The sequence below is a fragment of the Dipodomys spectabilis genome, unplaced genomic scaffold, assembly GCF_019054845.1.
Source record: "Dipodomys spectabilis isolate Male_0828 unplaced genomic scaffold, ASM1905484v1 ptg000028l, whole genome shotgun sequence".
NCBI classification, from domain to species: Eukaryota; Metazoa; Chordata; class Mammalia; order Rodentia; family Heteromyidae; genus Dipodomys; species Dipodomys spectabilis.
In genome coordinates, this window is record NW_024870705.1 from 1,343,079 (window position 1) to 1,358,981 (window position 15,903).

General features: G+C 40.0%; 1 pseudogene; it reads left to right on the forward strand.

Annotated features, from left to right (window-relative positions):
- The first annotated feature begins 2,171 nt into the window (after positions 1–2,171).
- The window catches only part of LOC122104621, a 118,986-nt pseudogene continuing 105,254 nt past the window's right edge, over positions 2,172–15,903 (forward strand).

Below are 15,903 nucleotides of genomic sequence, written 5' to 3' on the forward strand. Positions count from 1 at the left end.
ATCTTTTAATACATTTTACCATACTCAGCTTTATCCTCTTTCAGGTTGTCTGTAGCTGCTTTAGCACCATTATGTTCGTGACTGAGGTGCAGGTAAGAGACTATGTGGCCTGCCATCCCTAGATTTTTTACAATCTTCATCCTCTATAAAAAGTTCATTGCCTCTGCAATCTGTTCTCTTCTCTTTTCACATAATGCAATTTCAGAATAACCACTTGAAGTAGGTTCTTGTCTCTATGTATATAATTACTTGAGTTTTCACTTTGAACCTTCACCAACAGAAGTCCAGAATAGATCAAGTCTTTGCTAAAGCCTTTTTCACATAATTCAAAAAAAATGACTTTTGAAATAACTTTCCAATTTGGTAAAAATTCTTTTAATTTCTCATTTAAAATATAGTAGCTATTTTGTAAGTAAAACATGTTCCCCCCCAAAAATTATGCCGTTATATTGTATTGTTGAAAAATCTGTGTTGGTCTGGGAACTGACTTGATCATCTCCTATTCTAACTTTGCTCACATATATTATTTCTTTACACGCTTCTTAGCATATATAAACAATTAATTGGTTATTGCTGACACCTAATATAAACCACATTTAATATTATTGGTAAGCTTGCTACTGTTGCCTTCCCTGCCTAATATAACTCAGGAAATTCCTCTAGCAATTTTTAGACACAAAGAGGGAAATTGGTTGATGGGAGAATGCTGAATCAAGCTTTCAAAAACGTTGCTTGTTCTTATATGGGGAAGCTTACTTAATGTCTATACTTTCGTCTATTAATTTCATTAATTCCAATACTTGCCAAATTCACCAAATTTGGGAATTGAAGGGCTTAAACGTAAGATATTAAAAATTATATTAATTACAAATTTGATATTTCCATTCATAATTTTTCAAAAATCTCTTAATAGGTTAAAGACCTCTGGTTATCTAAAAGAAACAACACAACAAAAAATCTAGAATGGAAATTATGTTATGACATACTCAAGACATTAACCAAAAATAGGAATGCACATGTTTTAGATATAAGAAAGGATATTATTCATGTCAATGTAACTCTTTATTATAAATCCAGATTGTACCAGAGTTTGAGTGTTCTTGAGAATAAAATTAATTACAAATTAGTCTGGGCTTTCAGAAGCTTTAGAGTTATTAAGAAAATCCATAAACTGATTATTGTTTTGAACCTTTTATGGATCAAAGGGGTATGGATAAAGACAGAGACAGAGAGAAAGACAGAGAGAAAAGGGAGATAATCGAGGAAAAATTGACACAGACAAGAGTAAGTAAAGAATTGAGAAGGAGAGGTAGAGAGAGTCTACTACTTTGGGGAAAATTAGAAATTTGTTCTATTCAAATTTAGGATTACTATTGAAAGATAATAATCTATGTTCACTCTGACAATTTTATAAAGCTAATAAAATACTGCTTTTGGAAATCCAAACCCTCCAGATACTATAACAAACCTGCTATGAGCAGCTAAAACTATGAACACAATTTTGCAGAAAACATAAATTGAAATCCAGACATGTAGACTAATTTACACCAGCTAGTAAGTGGTAGGATTCAGAATTTGAAGTTTTAATTTCAAATCCCTACTGTAAATCACCATAAGATGCTCTTTGTCAACAAATAATCACACTCAGGCTTCAATTAATGTAATCTGTTTTTGTCACAAATAACATTGTATTTTTTAATGCATTTTGCAAATATATACCATGAAACTGTACATTTTTAAAACATTTTCCATAGGTAGCAAGCTTTTTAATAGTAATATGGAAGACGGTAAATGAGGGTGCCAGTATTATAATGCATTTAGTATATCAACAATGTTTTATTATGAACTATGGGATAGTATGTGCTACATTGACATACTTAAACACTACTGTGATAAACACAGAAAAGATTAGTCAAATATGGCTATTGTTTACCTCACATAATGTTACCAAAAAGCTTACTAAATATTAACACAAGTACTATGATTGAGGAGAAAGATGCAAATTTATTAATTCATTCTGAAGGGGAGAGAGTAGGCCTGGCCAGAGACATCTTGGCCACGTGATGGATGGGAGGGTCTGGCTTCTCTTCTTCATGATGAAGGAAGGAGAAGCCCCTACCTTCTAGATGATGTGCAACCTTGAATTCCTGGAGGCAGGAGCTGGGACCTGAATGATAGTTATTAAACCTGTCAGGCCCAGTCCCTGGAACTGGGAGTTTTCTCTGACTCTGCTCCTTGACCTGGACCAGCTCAGATGCCTTTATATCATTCCATGTGCTTCTGTGTTTGTGTCCTGTGTCCTGGTTCCTGGCTGCATGCATTCTCTGGTCATCCTGGAGTCCCAAATCCTGAATTGGTTTGATGGTATTGTTTTTGTTCTTTTGTTCCTCTCCATCCTTCAAGGCTCAGTGTTAAGTACATTTGCTTCCTGCTGGTCTTTGAGACATTAGTCCCCCATTCAATCACTGGCCTTTTAATAGAGACTGAGATTTAACATCTCAAAATATGGCTTCTCAGTTTTCTCACTTTCGTTCCTAAGAAGAAGTAGGCATTCAGTCTATATATGTGATTCAGCAAATGAAAAATTAGGAAGCCCAGTCAATCTAAAGATGAGGGAAAGAAATCACTAGCTGGGATATCTTGCTTTGGAAATCAACACTGGCTAATTCAAACTCATGTCCGAAGGAGTCTGGCACCAAACATCCTTACCATTGGAGTGAGTACTTAAAAGCATCTTCTGGTTAGTAGAGATGCATGAGGGAAAGTTGTGAGATGCCAGAAAGGCATGTCACTTATTTCTTACTTTTTCCTTACACTGAATGGGAATTTCAAGTCATGGTAAATGTATTATGTAAAATATCAAAATCATGAGTTTAAATTAAAAATTGCCTTAGTTATGCTATAATTGAAAAGAAATAAGACAATGTAAAAAATATAAAACTCTAAGTATTTTAAAACTGTTTGTTTGAGCCAACATAAAGAACTCACCCCACAAGCACTATAGTATAGCTTAGTTCAGGCCCTCTACCATGTTCTCCTTAGACACAAAAAGAAGGAAAAAAGAGATAAAGAAAAAGAGAGAGGGGGAGAGAGATAAAGAAACGAAAATAGACAGGAAGGAGGGAGGGAGGGACAAAAGACAAAAACAATGTATCTCTGTTGATTGTGTATTAAAAGGATATGATATAAATAGTTCAAATGGAAATGTCTTCCAGAAAATGTATGTTGTTATTTGGGAATATTTTTCTACTTTCAATTATTCTCCAGACTTCATGAATCCTATTCTTCTGTCTTCCCTCAATCATTGTTAGCTTTTACTCTTTGTAACAGGAAGTTTCCATTTTAAGTCTAATACCTCCATTTCCTCCCTTGCAGCTTCCACTCATGTGTAGTCTTATTTTCCATGATAGCCTCCTGAACTATCAAGGCTGCATCTCTGAAAGGATAAATTTTAATTTAGTTTGTTTGTTCCTTTCTTCTCAACTTAGATATTCCCCAACATTCTCACAATTAATTTTACAACTTGCTGGAAGGCATATCTGTGTTATTTGTAACTGTTTCATCAATTCCTACTAAATTTGCCTCTATGAAGTTTTCTCAGCTCAATCCCTTTGTCAAAGTAATTTAAAAAATATCTGCGACTTTTATCATTTAATCTTCATAGTACAGTTATTTACAAGAAAAGCATCGTCAGTGATCAAATAAATGCACATTAAAAATAAAATGACATCACAAAACATGTATGATAATTACTTCACATAATATAACAATGACCATGTTAAATGCAAGAAACAGACAAAGTGGATGCTGGCAGCAATGTCAAATAGGAAACCCACATCTGAAAACAGTTTGACAGAGTCCTAGAATATGAAATATGCAACGACTGTATGCCACAGGAATTGAGCCCTTCAGGCTTTCTCTCATATAAATAAAATGTAACCTTCAGCAAAAGGCCAAAAAGATTTATAAACAGCTTTATATAGCATTATTTCCTCTAGACAAAGAAATGGAAATCAATTCAGGCTTTCTTCAGGTGAATGGGAAGTGAATTGTGCTACATTCCCTAATAACAGAACCAAAAAGCAAATCGAATTGCCTTAATGCATACAACTGAGAATAATCTATCATAGATTTGAAGGCAATCCTAAAAACTTATTTAGTGCATGACCTAGAATTTGGAGAAAAGCTATCAGTGACCAGGACGAAATAAGCTTTAGATGAGACCAAGAGAAGAAATGGGTTTAATTATAAAAGGGGAGCATGAGAGAGCCTTATTTTTGGGAAAAAAAGTATCTGAAAAATGTAGAGTTGATACAAAATTATATAGGACTTAATAGGTGCACAAAATAAAACAACTGAAGTCTGCATAGGCACTTTTGAAATATTAATGTCCTCTTTGTGATATCATACTATAAACATTTAAAGAAACTGGAAAAAATATTCAAGGGATTTCACTATGCTCTTCTGCTAACATCAGAAAAATACAGAGTAACCTCAATAGAATTTAAGGATATCTAGAAAACAGAAGTCAATATTGAATGTTTCATTGATAAATAGTCTGGGTCCAAGCTTGAGATGAAATATTCCTTCCTAATTAGAAGGCAGAGATTTACAAGACTGGGATCCAGGGCCAGTTCTGACAAAAAAAAAAATAGTGAGAAACTATATAACAGAGAAAGCTAGATTTTGTGTAATTTCCCTGTTTCCTCAAATTTGTGGAAGCCATAGGTAAGAGATTATTAAGGGAGGCTTGGCCAAAAAGTAAGTCCTCATCTGAAAAATAGTCTAAAGTAGTCAGAGCCTTAGCAACTTCATGCACCAGTAATGACAAAGGAAAGAAAGAAAGAAGGAAACAGAAAAGGAAAAGAAAGAATAGAAAAGGCAAACCATTTCCTCTACATTCTTGCAGATTCATGTCATTGGGTACAAGAGTTGATATTATTTTGTTTACTGTTTGAGGATTCAGGCCTCTCTAATATGAAAGCATTTATTCCAAGTAATTATTTTATTTATTCTTACTATTTATTAAGTAATTATTTGGCTTTCTTTGGGATTGAACCCATGGCTTTGTACATATTAGATAATCTACAACTAAGCTTCAACCCAGCTCTTGGTATAGTTTTGGAAACTGATAATGAATTCTTCAATAGTTAGCAATTCTACCTTTCATCATTTCTCTCTCACAATTTCCTCTAGGTATTTTAGTACATGTGTTGAAAAGTTTCCTGCAATTTTATCTATTAAACTTAGAAGTTTCCTTTTGAATTTATATGGAATCTGCTTATTTTCATTAGCTCTTTAAAAATTATATATTGATATATGTATTTTACATGTATGATTGATTCTTAGAGTTCATTGCAATAACTATGATTTTATATGGTCATGTGCACATAGCTATTGAGCCATTGTGATCCTCTCCTGAATATAGTTTCCCTTGTTCTCAACATGTGAATGCTTACAGTGTTGCAGTTAATCATGCCCAATTGTATTTATTTGTCTTTTAGTAACTATTGGATTAAATTGTAGATTTATGAGAATATTCTAGTTATTACAAATGAGGAAAACCATGCAGTATACATTTCTTTGGTTGTGACTTATTCCGTTAATATTTTTTTCAAGTCTTTCTATTTCCTCAGGAATGGGGTAATGTCATTCTTTCTGATGGAAGCACAGAATTCTACCAATAAAACAGAACTGAAGACCCAGAAATGAATTCACTCCTGTATGTGCATAATCTTTGAAAAGGGAGCCAAAAATAGAAGGTGGAAGAAACAGCCTCTTCAAAAATTATGTTGGTGAAATTGGCTTTATGTAGAAAACTGGCGTTAGAATCTTAATCATCCCCCTGCACCAGAAAATTCCAAATGGATCAAAGACCTTAATTTCAGCCTTGACAATATTACAGTAATATTGTTAGGGCTTCCCCTAACATATAAGAACTTCCAAAAATCCTGAATCACAAAACTAGAAGTAAATCTGGATAAACGGGATTACCTCAAACCAAATCAATCAGTGTTTAGACTCTAAAGCCATGGAGAAAAAAAAAGTGATTGTGTTGCACAGATTTACTAGAGAGCAAACCTACACATGAGAGCCTCGGCCAATGCTCAACCTTTACTCGCTTTTATAACTAGGATATTTATAGTGGGTTTACATGAACATAAGTGTTTTCTGGCGGGGACTAGTTAGAAAATAACTGATGGTAAGACATAGATAACATGTGAAACGATTTGAAGCACGAGAAAGGAGAGATTAAGGTAGGGGGTGAAGCTCAAAGACTTGCTAGGTGCCAGCTAAGGAAGGTATAGTTACACAAGGGAAGGGCAGTAAATCAGGCTTGTTTATCAACAAAAGCACTGGCCTGAAGCCTCAAAATGAGGACCTCTGTCTATGTGGACTGAACAGTCCCTAACATGAGGTTTCATTTAAATTAAGAAGCATGATTTTAGATTTTTGCAGTATGGGATGGTGCAGAGTCCCAGGCAATCTCTCCTGTGTCAGCTAATCCAATCTACTCATTCATGTGTAACCTAATAGCCAGGTTTCAACACAAACCAGGACAATGAGATTGTACAAATGAAACTTTCACTTTTCTCTCTGCTGAATGAAAATTCTGCGAAATAATTTATCTTCCATATATTTACAAAACATTTCTCATGATCTTTTCTACTATTTTGGCTTGATTACTGATGTTCATAGTACTTAACTTTAGCGGGGGATCCCATCTTGGGGCCTGAACTGGTCCTCGGCCATGTCCCTCACCTCTTCAGCTCAAGGCTAGAGCTCTACCCCTTTAACCACATGGCCACTTCTGGCTTTTTTCTTTCTGCTTATGTCGTGCTGAGAAATCGAACCCAGGGCCTCATGCAAGCAAGGCAAGCCACATTTGTGGGGCTTAAAATCTGTGTTTCATGGTCTCCTTAGATGTTTTTGCTAATGAATGATGACACTCTATTCTTTGAGCCATATCCTCACATTCTTCTTTTTGCGGGATAAGTGAAGATGTTTTCACATTTTTGTCTGTTTAGGCTGACATTGAACCAAAATCTTCAAGTCTTATCCTCCTGATTTTCTAGGATTCTACACAAGAGGCCACTAACACCAAGGTTTGTGTTACTGTACTTTAAATTATGTAGTAGAAGAATGTGGAATTATATTTGTGTTAAGTATGTAATTTTCAAAAGCAAGTTTGAATCAACTTGTTATGATGTAACTGTTATCAATTTTAGCTGTTAAACCAATTAATGTTTCACATTCCCACAGAATTATAATTGAAAACAAAAGATATATTTGTTTTCTTAAAACAAGTATTGGACCATGAATTTCTTTCACTTTACATTCATGTTTTATACCTTAATTAGCAGACTTCAATGAATAAAATAAATATATTATTTGTGTACCACAATAAGCAAAGTTATTATAGTTAATAATAGATATTTCAACACATCCAAAAGACAAGTTTTTTGAGCAGTCTCCTAAAAATGTAATGTTACTTAAAGCAACTAATGGATATGATATAGTTTGATCATTACACAACATATAATTGTATGGGACTTCCACTAAATTCTTCATAATTATGTAAAAAATAATTATGTAGGTAGGGACCATTGGCTAATGCTTATAAACTTAGCTACTATAGAGGCTCAGATCTGGAAAGGCCCAGGCTGGAAAGTCCATGAGACTCTTATCTCCAATGAACCACCAAAAAACTGGCAGTGGCTTAAGTGGTAGAGCACTAGCCTTGAGTTGAAAAGCTGAGGGAGAGCATCCAGTCGCAGATTTCAAGCCCCATGACTAAAAAAATTAAAATTAAACAATTAAAAATAATCTAATATTTTCACATGAATGTTAAAATATATATTCTAAAAAATTTAAATCCATGTCCACCGACTGCTCTAGGAGGTGGTTCATGGGGCGGGGGCGTGAGGGCTGGTAGAGGAAACCATTTACTGTTACACCCTGCACAACTTCACCCGCGACCAGGCATTGTATACCCGTGGCTACTGCTGGATGGAGCTGCGGGATGCGCTGCCTGGGGTGGACGCCAGCCTGTGGCTGTTGCTGTTTGAGCACAAATTCCTGTCCTACGCCCTGCCTGCCTTTGCCGCCATCATGTACTTGCCCACGCTTGGCTGGGAGTTCCTGGCTTCCACACGCCTCACCTCTGAGCTCAACTTCCTGCTGCAGGAGATCGACAACTGCTACCCCGGGCACCCGAGGGCCGTGCTCCCAAGATCCAAAAGCAGATCCAGTCCAAAGGCCCTGGCATCACCAAGCACGAGAAGCAGGAGATCAAGAATGCTGAGAAGGAAAAGAGTCGCGAGCAGAACCTGTTCGAAAAGTACCTGGAGCGCCATGGCCGCAGCAACTTCCTGATCAAGCTGTACCTGGCACGGCATGTGCTCGTTCTCCTGCTCAGCATGATGCCTATCTCCTACCTGTGCACCTACTATGCCACCCAGAAGCAGAACGAGTTCACATGTGCCCTAGGCACCTCGCCCAACGGCCTGGCCAGCGGTGGGGCCCCGTGGTGCCTGTCAACTGCAATCTGCCCTGGGTGCAGCTGCAGGGGATCATCATGGGAGTGGACATTGTCCTGCTCTGCTTCATGAACCTGATCATCATCGTCAACCTCATCCACCTCTTCTTCATCTTCTGCAAGAGCAACTTCATCTTCGACAATCTGCACAAGGTGGGCATCAAGACCCGCCGGCAGTGGCGCCGCTCCCAGTTCTGCGACATCAACATCCTGGCCATGTTCTGCAACAAGAACTGCGACCACATCAAGTCACTCAACCAGCTGGACTTCATCACCAACGAGAGCGACCTCATGTAGGACAACGTGGTATGGCAGCTGCTGGCCCCCTGGCCCAGTCCAACCACCACGCCACACCCACGGTGCTCAACTCTGGCATTCAGATCGTGGACCCCAGCGCCAACCCTGCCGAGGCCGATGGCTCAAAGCGACCCCGGAATAAGGTGAAGTGGATCCCCACCAGCAACCCCCTACCACAGCCCTTTAAGGAGCCGCTGGCCATCATGTGCATCGAGAACAGCAAGGCGGAGATGCCAAAGCCCGTGCCCAGGAAGATGGCCGCAGACACGCTAATCGCCCTGCTGTTGGACGCTGGCAAGCGCAGCCCACCACTACAAGGGAGGAGGCAGTGAGGCAGCCCCGCCCCCTACCTCCAACAAGAAGCATGCCCAGCACTTCTCCCTGGATGTGCACCCCTACATCCTGGGCACCAAGAAGGCCAAGCCCAAGCCGGTACCTGCAGCCCTATCTGCCTCCCGGAGCCTCTGTCTGGCTTCCTATCGCAGACAGAGGAGTGTGGGCTGGGGCTGGCCACAGCACCCCTAAAGATGCTCCGCTCCCAGAGAAGGAAATCCTGTACCCCACAGATCCTGCTTGGACAGGGCTTCCCCCCAGAGGACCATTTCATGTCTGCTCCACCCCCCCTGCCCTCCAGTCCCCGTTGCAGCCCCCTTGTCACCAAGCAACCTGGGCAAGGCCGACCCCCTCACCATCCTGAGCCGTAACTACTCATCCCTTGCTCCACATCAGCACGCTGTACGAGACCCGGGAGGAGGAGGAAGCCCCCCCCAAGTGCCCCCCTGGACATGGGCGAACTCCTCGCCATCCCCTCACCACAGCAGATCCTCATTGCCACCTTCGAGGAGCCAAGTAGTGAGTACTATGGAGTTCTGAGAGGCCCTCCACATGAGCCCAGGATGGGGCCTTGGCTCCCCTTGCCACGTCCATCCAGCCTCCCACCACATGCCCCAGGCCCGGCACCCACACCCAGCCCTGCGTGCAGGCCGGTGGGCACCGCCCTTCCCCCAGCATCAGGCCCTCCTCCCTGTGCTGGGCTGTAAAATGAAGAGTATATTTTTTTAGTGGTTTTTGTTGTGGGCCAAGGCTGGGGCAGGAGAGCTCAGCAACTTCATTGTGCCCAGTACAGGGCACAGGAGGACACTGGGCCGCAGGGGTCACTGGCTCAGGGGCTCAACCTTGAAGGGACCCACTGCCTGCCACAGGTGGGGGCCGAGGTCCCAAACAACATGCACTTTCCCCTGCAGCCCGAAATACCCTTTATTTTACTATGATTACTTTAACTGATGAAACGTGTTTGTTGTCAGATCTCTAAAGCGAAGAATGGAGTGTGGGGTGCGCCAGAGCAGAGAAGCAGTGTTAACGTATGTTTGGGGGGGATGCATGTGTGCGCGTGCCTGTACATTGTGCTTGAGCAAGGATGCCAGTGTGCAGGCAAGCTCATGCAGATGTGGGCGTAAGTCTGTGAGAGTGTGTGTGTGAACGAGAACAGGGAAGCAAACCGGAGCTGGCATGAGCTGGAGTGTGTAAGTGGTGCCTGTGTGGGAGCCAGTGAGAGCAGTCAGCGTGAGCGCCAGTGTGCTACCTGGCCAAGGCCAGCTTCGCAGGGAGCCCAGGCCCCTGCCGGCCCGCCCCATTACCTCAGCCACGGCACCACGTGATGCAGTACTAGCAAGGTAGCATATCAATGAATACTATTCTGATAACCGCCTGTGCTCCTTCCAGGCCCCCTCGCGTTGGTGCCTCCTCCCATGCCCTCTCCGTGGAGTGCCAGGGAAGTGATCCGGAGTTGCCCAGAGAGGGGCACCCGGCCTCACCCACAGTGCCAGGGGAAGCAGGGGTGCTGGGCTCCGAGCCGTGTCCAGGTAGGAATGTAAACCCAACCCTCCTGGCGGGAAGCAGGCCGAGGGCATGGGCACCAGGCATCCTGGGCACCAGGCGTCCTGGGCCCCAGGCTCACAGCACGGCCTCATCTCCCCACACCACGCCCCGCACCCATGCCCAGGTAAACGCTTTAGAGCAGAAGCATGTTTATGATTTTTTTTTTTTTTTGTCAGTCCTGGGGCCTGAACTCTGGTCCTGAGTGCTGTCCCTCAGCTCTTCAGCTCAAGACAAGCGCTCTGCCCCTTGAGCCACAGCGTCACTTTGAGTTCCTACTGGCTTACTGGAGATAGAGTCTCATGGACTTTCCTGCCTGGGCTGGCTTTGAAGTGATCCTCTGATCTCAGCCTCCTGAGTAGCTAGGATTACAGGCGTGAGCCATGGTCGCCTGGCTGCAGAAGCATGTTTGTGTGTTGCCAGGAGATCCAGAAGGGATTCCCAGGAGCCACTGGGTTTGTTGCAGGGCAGGCGCTTCAGCCTCAGGGCTCAGAGCCTCAGGAGCTTCAGCCTCAGGGTCAGCTCAAGGCTGACCCTGGGGCACACATGCCTGGACATGAACGCCAGCCTGAACAGGGCTCCTTGTCAGCCGGTGGCAGGGGCAGCTGGGACAGAAACATGTAGGGGCTACAAATCAAAGGGATGGGCCTCAGCAGTCCAAGGGGCCCATCAGGGCCAGGAATCTCCCTAACCAGTCGCTTCTGAAAGTGTCAGGCACCATAGATCATGCCTATGAGCTCACTGCTCAGGAAGAGGAGACCTGTAGTACTGTATTGTAAGGCTAGTCCGGACAAAAAGTTCATGAGACACCACCACAGCCAATTAAGCCGGGCATTGTGGTTTGTGCCTGTCATTCAAGCGGTGTACAAAGTGTAAATGGGTTACCATCCAGGCCAGCCCAGAATTAAACTGGGGGCACACATTCAAACGCAGTTGGCAGGGGCTCTCTCCTGTCACCCTACCTACGTGGGAGGCTGAGATCAGGTGGATTTCAGTTCCAGGCTCAACAGAAATGTCCGAGAGACTCCGCTCAACCGAGAGACACTGGTGTGGCAGTGTACACCTGCCAAGTAGTGAAGTCACAAAGCCTAAAATAGGCCCATCATGGCCCAAGCAAAGCCCAGGCCTAGAGCCTTATCTCTAAGGCTTTGTCTCAAAAATAACCAGTACAAAAAGGGATGGGAGGTATAGCTGAACAGTCAAGAGCCTGTGTAGAAAACTTGAGGCCCTAAGTTCAAATCCCAACACTGTTAAAGGAAAAATACACACACATATGTTTTATTACCAAAAAAAATTGAATCCTCAGTAGATATACTAGTTTATATAAATTTAGAGATGTGTTTTCCGGTTTTAGTTGTCAGTGAATTGTGTAAATCAAACCCTTCTCACTCAATTCACATTTATATGTTTATATGCCATAAGTATAATTGTTAAGTGATAGGCAGTGGTGTTTTAGGAATCTCCTTGGCTTTCTAACATTAACCCTTTTAAGTTAAAATCGATATGCCCTCCAACCTTGTCAGAGTTTTCATTGACAGTAGTCACTCATCTCATTGGAGTAGGAAAGTATAAGCCAAAATCATTGTTTGGAACAACTGTCACATTTTACATGCTTTATACTTCGTTTAAGATCTAAAACACTGAAGTCAACTTAACCATGCCAGTAATAGCAAAATGTCTTCTGAGCCTTTCAATCTCTTAAGAGATGAAACTTTAATTATACATGTATTTTTTTTTTTATCATCACTAACATCCTATTCCTTAGGATAATCTTTTTATTTAACCCGTTCCTGCTTAGAAGACTGGAACAAAGGCAATAATGAAAATAGCCAAAGAAATACTTGAATCCAATTAAAAAGCAATCACAGACCCACCTGATTTCACCGACAATATATGGTAAAATATGACTTTTTTGTTATCATTTAAAGAACAACCAATAAACTTTAATTAGCAGTGAAGAAATGAAAAGAAAACATTTGAAGACAGTATGACTTTGAAAATTTTAACATAAGTATAATAAATTTATCTTGTTTTTCTATGAAGTTGCCAAAATAATAGAGAGCAACACCCAAAGGGAGGAAAGCACCTAAACCACAGCAGTAAAATTTTGTCTATAAAATAAATGTGAGGGTGTGACTCTTTCAAAGATCAGGCTTACAAAGAAGAAAAGTGTATTTGCTTTAATGTAAACAACAAAATATAAAAATCATTTATTAATGTTTTACATATCTTGGCTAGGATTTCTCATGTTGGAGAAGAGGAAAGATATGAAAAAGTTCAGTATTTTTTTTACTATTTCCCAATATCATTCTTATTTATCAATTATAGCAACAGAAGTAGTCTTGGTTACTCTTAGTATCATGCTTGTTTACATCTAGAAACATTATTTGTTGCTGGGGTACAGGGTGCAAACACTTGCATATTAAAAAAGAGTCATTTCCTTAGGAAGGAAAGTTGTGGTGTAAAGAAATCTAAAAAATAAAGACAGCATACTGGAAACTATTTTCTAGCAATATCAGTCTGTAAGTGTAGATTTTGTTTCCCATTGTTTCAGGGGGCCCATTTTTGTTATCTTCCTTTTCTCCTTCTGGTGATCCTATAATATCTAATAACAGCTTGGAATTGTTGTATCTTTACTGGATTTTCTCATTTCTGTTGGAAGCACCGGAAAGATAAAAAATTGAATTTCTGTTTTGGTTTTACATTTCTTTATTATTTTAGGAACTGTCACTCAAAATGACATATAATATCAGGAGACAGATTTCATTTCTATATTCTTTTTTTTTAATTTAATTTAATTTTATTTGTGAACGTACTGTACAGAGGGGTTATAATTACATGGGCAGGAGGATAATGCGTACATTTCTTACCAAGCATTGCAGCCTCCTCCTTTGTTTACCCTTCACCTCCATTCCCAGCCTCCCCCGTCCCCCCCCAATCCCAATCCTTCTCCTTCTCCCCCTCCCCCCCCACGGACGTTGTAAAGCTCGTTTTGGACATGACAACTTGTACTTCTCATTATTTCATCAGGTCCACCTGTATCCTTAAACGACGTGTTTTTCCCCATCTCCTCCACAAGTTATACTGACATCAAATATAGTGAAAGCAGGGGTTATACTGTGGGGGAGGGACATACAAAGAAACAAAGAGATAATCTTATAAATGCGTTAGAAACACATGCATGAAAGAAAAAAACATTAAAATACATATCTAAGGGTTCATTTTCTTGACATCACATTATGTGAACTTTTCCGCTTGACTCATACATATACTAGATATTGCAAATAAGGGAAACCATGGGACCTATGTTTCTTTGGGCCTGGATTACTTCACTTAATATAACTTTTTCCAAATTTTTCCATTTCCTAACAAATGGGGCAATGTCATTCTTTCTGATGGAGGCATAGAATTCCATTGTGTATATATACCACATTTTCTTGATCCATTCATCTACTGAGGGGCATCTGGGTTGGTTCCATATCTTAGCTATGGTAAATAATGCTGCAATAAATATAGTTGTGCTGGTAGCGTTAGTGTGGTCTTGTTCAATCCACAAATTTATTACTCAATTCAAAACCTCTGAGACCCATTTCTATATTCTTACCCTAGTCTTTGGTACTTAGTGATCCCCAAAAGTGAAAATAAAGATAGGGAGCTGCTTATTTAGATATTCTTTAGAATTTCAAGACTTCATTAATGCAAAGCCCTTAGTATGTACATCATACATGTGTACAAAACTGGTGGCAATTTTTACTTATTCTTAGAAACTAGGACATGTGGTGTCCCAGTAGTTGCATCAGGAAAACTGTGTAGTTGAGTTTAGTTTACTAAAGCAAGTCTGCTGTAACAAATTTCTTCAAGTTTAATGGATTGCATTATACATATTTATAATTTTACAGTTCTAAAGGACAGATATCTAAAAGAAGTCTCACTAGATTAAAATCTAGCCACAAACAGAGCTGAAATATTTTCAGATGATTCTAGGGGAAAAGGAATTTACTTTTTTTTTCTTTTTTTTAAATTGTGAGAATACCACACAAAGGAGTTACAATTACATGGGCAAGATAACGAGCAGATTTCTTATCAAGCATTGTTGCCTCCTCTTTATTTCCCCTTCCTAACCATTCCCATACTCTCTCTATGTCCCAACACTTGGTCTGGTCCTAACCCCGACACCAAAGTTGTAGTTGATGTTGGTATAATTTGTGGAGGGGAAGGGCAAAAACAAATCATTTAACTAGGTATACAGATGGACCGATTGCAACAATGACATGTGCAAATTGTAATGTCGAAAAATGAACTTTACAAGCCATTTATTTTCTGTTCCACTTTCCAGAAATTTCACAATATGGTTGTTGTCTTTTCCTTTATTTTTGATTTCACAATCTGGTTGTTCTCTTTTCCTTTATTTTCAAATGTACCATCTATACATTTTTCTGATGGTTAGGCCCAATCATTGCCCTTTCCAACTAAATCTGGGACATTTAAGTACCCATTTGAGTATAGTTCCTCTTGGGTAAGGAAAGATGATTGTTTTACTAATAACCCAAATCTACATTTCAGAGATTACATATTTGGGGACAATAGATCTTTTGGGAACGTATTTTTCTGCCTACCGCAATGAATGTGTAGCATACTTCCTACTATGTTCTGTTATACTTTCATTAGATTTGAAAAACGTATTTCTTCAATGAAATCTAACTAAAAAAATTAAAATTATTCCTGAAAGTAATACTGATTAAAACATTGTCACCTCCTAGAAACTTTAAATCCCAGAGAGCAGCTCCTGAAACAATTCTGGCACTGTCGCTTTTTATGCACTCTGTTTAAAAAGTTTCTCTTTTCAAGAGCATTCGACTGCTATTTTTGGTAATATGGTTTATATTTATTTGACTGGTATTTTTAAAGAATGCATCACCCAATACTTGTTCTCTTTTTCTACCTTTCTTGTGCCTAATCTATGTCTGAAAGAAACATTACTATTTGAATTATTTGAACTGCTTATTGAAGTTGAATCAGTATGGAGAGGAAAAGAAAAAAAAATGTCTCTTTGTATATGTCACGTTCAAAATGTACCTGCAAGTTATTTATCTTGAAATCATCTATTTTTCATTAAGTTTAGATTCTGATAAAATTTAGCCTCTCAACACACAATGTTATTGCAACATTACTTCAGGTCTCTCAAAAGCAAA